Raw genomic sequence first — 3,781 nt, forward strand, 5'->3', positions numbered from 1 at the left:
TAAATAAAAGGGGGGTTGTTGTTGGCCACAACAGGACCCAATGGAGGAAGTCAAACCGAAGCCTTATTGGGATAATGGTCCAAATTAACCAGAGAATGGGATCTTTGAAAGGATGAAGGAGCATCAAGATTCTTTTTTGGGGAAACGGAGTTCCTGTGAGAAGTCTCGCATGATGGGCCTATCGACTTCGAAAAGCTTCTAGACAGTACTGGAGAAACTTTATTTGCAAACGAGGCTGATCCTTTTAAGTTATTCCTCTCCCCCCCAGCATCACAGTACTCATTATCCGATAAGAGGGAGAAAGATTTCACATGAGATTCCATTCCTTTTGCCTTTCCTCCCGGACACTGAGGACAGTGCCATTTTAAGTGTCCTATTTTATGACAGACTGAGCAACGAAAGGGAACACCCCAATAATCAAGTCTCTGTTGAATATATAACTCACCCCAATTAAGGTCAATGTGCTTAGGGAAACCGCCTCTGTATTCTTTCTCAATAAGAATCCATGCTACCCTTTTATCCTTAGCTCCTAGACATTTGGGATCCACAAAAACAAATTTCCCAATAGTATTCCCTATATTAGAAAGTGTCTCCTTTGTCCATAGTTCGATAGGAAGACCTGGTAATTTGACCCAGATGAGGTTGTTTTGAGGGGTATTTCATAATGGATTAAAACCAATATACCATTTGTGTAGGGCTAGAAAACGTTTCGCATGGACCCAAGGAAGAGCCCATATAGTATCCAGATCCTTCACATTTAAGAAATGGAAGCTGTACCAATCCTTCATCAGCCTAACAATCGTGGGGATGTACCCCAGCAGAGAATTCCATTTGGAACCAAGCCAAACTCTCATCTGAGCGTCTTCCATATCAGGAAAATGCCATCGACCAACCAAAGCACGGGAGTGAAGGCTGGCAATTCTGTCCGCAAGAGAGACACTGTCCAGATTAATAGCCGATGGAGGAGGGACGATCTTTTGCAGGACGATGGCTTTGCTTACACCGCGGATGAACATGTCCGCCACCTTTTTGTTCATGTAATGACTGATATGGTTGAGGAATCAGATGATCAGCCAAAGAGGACTGCCAGTGCATCGGATTAATAGGTCTACAATGGTTTGCTTCTGCCTCCATGGCAGCCCGCACCATGGCTGACGTGTCAGACTCAACGGATAATATCTCCATATCGCTCGCGAATATTCCAATATTCGATAGATAAGCAGAAGGGAAGGACAGGTAAGCCAAAAAAGCATATGATGGAGAACAAATCAAGGAGATTAATGGGAAAAAGCAAATCGGTATGATCCAGATAAGATGAGGAATGGTTCAGATATACTATACATTCCCATAATAAAAGTCGAACAGGACGAAAGGATCAGAAGATAATTCCCAAATCTTACAGCATCACGTAAACACCTAGGGAATATCGGCACCTGACAGATAATAATAATGGTTCTGACATACGATGCATACCCAAAATAAAAGGTATGACAGGAAGATGGATCGGAAGATTATTCCCAAATCTTTCAGCACCTAGATACACCTCGGGAACAGCAGCGACTGACAAAAAATAGATAGTTGACTTAACTTTCCAGAGAAAATGAAGTAACCGGAAGTAGTGATGGCATACTCTAGGAGGAAATCAATAACTCACATGTACCATCCCACGTCCGAACCCCCCCGGTTCTTGGAAAAAAAAAGAAATCAGGAAATTCCATCTCCGTCTTTGGAAAAACTAGAGGGACAGAACAAGCAAGATAGTCGATACCGTCAGGGTTCATGAAAAACATGGCAAAATGATGCAGCAACAGTAACAATACTTACATTTACACCACCAATAACCTATTTTGAAACTGAAATCTAGGCACGGCTTAGATATGACACATATATTTAGAAACCATGCTATTTTTCTTATGAGATCCTTATTCATGTTAAAACTTTGTGATCCATGCACAGAGATATGAACGGATATCTATCCTTATATAACGGGACTGTCAAAAGAGAACCATAGAAACTATACTAAAGATTAAGGATTATCATTTGTAATGCTCAGGACAGTAAAAACCGATACGATGAGGCTTGAGTGATGAACTAACCTTTTGAATATATCGGGCAAAAAGACATGTCACCACCGAGAAGAACCATCACCCGACCAGAGCCGCCTTGACCCGCAACCTCCTTCATGTGCCGAGAAACACTAGAGATATCATGACCATAAATAGAGCGGGTAAAGAGAGATATAGCCAGGATATTAAAACCGATACAGAAAACAGAATGACGCAAAAAGCTTGGAGGAAAATACAAGAGGATGAGATCAAATATAGAGTATTCAAAACCAGGAAGAGGACTATATCACAAGACCAAAGATAGAAGAAAACGATAACCTGCGTTCGGAAAGGAAAAACTGATACAATGGACAACCACAAAACTAAATGCAGGAGAAAAATACCAGGAGGGGTACCGTGCCAGAAACTGGTCCATCACCTTCCCTGCGCAGAAACGCGCGGGGAAGTTGAGAAGAGAAAAACGTCAAAACGAAAAGCACACCCCTCCTTATACCATAATAGAAAACGATAGTGGATGGACTGAGAGCCAACATGTAGCAAGACGGATGTCTGCCAGAAGGAGCTCAGGAAGAAAACAAGCTATGCGTAGAGTGAAAATGTGTCACGCCGACAATAATGAAATGTGTCCCCCAACATGCACCCCCTCCATGAAACCGCAAGTAGTATTGGCCATCACGACGGCCCAACGAGAGCACATAAACTGGTATACGAAGAGTGAAAAGTGTCACACTGAATAAAAAGAAAATGTGTCCCCCAACATGTGCCCCCTCCATGAATCCATTTGAATTATTGGCTATCACGACGGCCCAACTAGAGCACACAAACTGGACTCTGTGGAAATGGCAAGAGGTCTCGTCATCTCGGTAGCTCGGAAGGTGGTCTCGGCAGCTCAGCAGGTGGCATTTGAAAATGCTTTGATTATATATATATATATATATATATATATATATATATATATATAAAATAGAGTGTTTGAAAATTGTGACCATATTTTCTATTGACATTATTTAAAGGTGTGCATTGTGCAGAATAAAATTGATGCAACCAGAGGTGGATCTGAAGTGAAAAGATCACGTGGCCAATCTACCTAGGGTTGAATTAAACTGCAAACTGGACTTTGTGGAAATGGCAAGAGGTCTCGGCATCTCGGCAGCTTGGAAGGTGGTCTCAGCAGCTTGGCAGGTGGCATTTGAAAATGCTTTGATTATATATATATATATATATATATATATATATATATATATAGATATATATATATATATATATATATAGATATATATAATAGAGTTTGAAAATTGTGACCATATTTTCTATTGACATTATTTAAAGGTGTGCATTGTGCAGAATAAAATCGATGCAACCAGAGGTGGATCTGAAGTGAAAAGCTCACGTGGCCAATCTACTTAGGGTTGAATTAAAGAGCTCCAATGTCCTCATTAAAATCTCAGAAAAGTTGAGACTTTAAAAGGTGGTCGAATTTGCTAGATTCATGGTTGAGTTATTGCCAGATAAACTTGTTGTTGGTTGAGTTATTGCCGAGAAGTTGTTGTAATCAAGGGTTGAGGGCGTGTGGATTGAAGGTTGAGTTATTTATCCTGAACCAAGTTCCATCTTATTGTTATGGTGTAATGATTTTCTTCTTTAAATTCAAACAAGTTTAAGCGTCAGTTAATATCTGATAATTTATTTTTGTCATATATAGCAAGGTGTTCGCA

The sequence above is a fragment of the Pinus tabuliformis genome, chromosome X, assembly GCF_031772625.1.
Source record: "Pinus tabuliformis cultivar Carrire ecotype Pingquan chromosome X, CPIR1, whole genome shotgun sequence".
Classification (NCBI taxonomy): domain Eukaryota; kingdom Viridiplantae; phylum Streptophyta; class Pinopsida; order Pinales; family Pinaceae; genus Pinus; species Pinus tabuliformis.